This window comes from Mus pahari, chromosome 1 (genome assembly GCF_900095145.1).
Source record: "Mus pahari chromosome 1, PAHARI_EIJ_v1.1, whole genome shotgun sequence".
NCBI lineage: Eukaryota > Metazoa > Chordata > Mammalia > Rodentia > Muridae > Mus > Mus pahari.
In genome coordinates this window covers 127,943,165-127,944,185 of record NC_034590.1, presented here as the reverse complement: position 1 = coordinate 127,944,185, position 1,021 = coordinate 127,943,165, and positions in this window count along the sequence as shown.

Below are 1,021 nucleotides of genomic sequence, written 5' to 3'. Positions count from 1 at the left end.
ACAACAATTAAATCAGGCGACTAAAGTTTACCAAGTTCCTGTGTATAGTCCTGGCCGTCTTGGAATTTGCTCTGTAGATCAGGCTGGCCTTGACCTTAAGATAGGCTTACCTCTACATCTCCCTCCCCAGCAAGACACCACCCATCTCCAGCTACGCAAGTTTTTAAACTAAGGTGATGAAGAAGGCGGTGGCCTGGCTTTATTCAGTTTTTTCTAACAATTTTGCTCTTCTACTCCCACACTCAAAGCAGTGTTTCTGTTCACAGCCACACCCCTTCTATAGGCTATAGAAAACAAACAAGAGCCTCAATTTTAAAAGGCTGGATTGCAAGCCTGTCAAACTGAGGCCACAGATGCCGAGGTCCGCATTCACGCTCAGTAGGCACGGTGCCTATTCCTGCCATCCATTGCACAAAAGAACTTGGGAAAGTGTTTTCATAGTAAAGGAATCTGGGTTAAACTGCAAAGTAGGGAGAAAATGCTTTTAAAATGTTCTGGACTTCAAAAGAACCACCCTAGCACAGAAGGGGCCTTCTTGTTCCAGAATCTCAAGTGAGCCTCCAGCACAACGCCTTTGAAAAGGGAACTTGTGTGGAAAAGTTTGAACAGATTTGGCCCTGTGCCCAGCTCGGCTCAGGGCCACATTCCTCCGGTCCTGACTACGTTCAGCTTGTGTATTATGCTCCTGTTAATACCTCCTCACAGCTTGAGGAACTCCTGCCCAAGAGCCAAAATTCAGGTTCCTACTCCTCAGTTCATGAAAGAGATAATGAGAGAACAGAGACTCAGCAACTTGAAAGAGAGTGTCGGGGATGAGGGTGGGGATGGCGGTAGGTGTGGGGTGTGGCTGCCCCCAAAGTTCTTAGCCACCCGTGGGGCAGTGAGCTAGAGCGCAAGTGCAAATATAAAGTCTTCTTACGTGATTTTTGAGACAGGGTCCCTCTGTGTGGCCCTTTGCTGGCCTCCTCCTGCCTTACTCTCCCAAGTGCTGGGATTATCAGGTGCACCAGGTCACAATCCT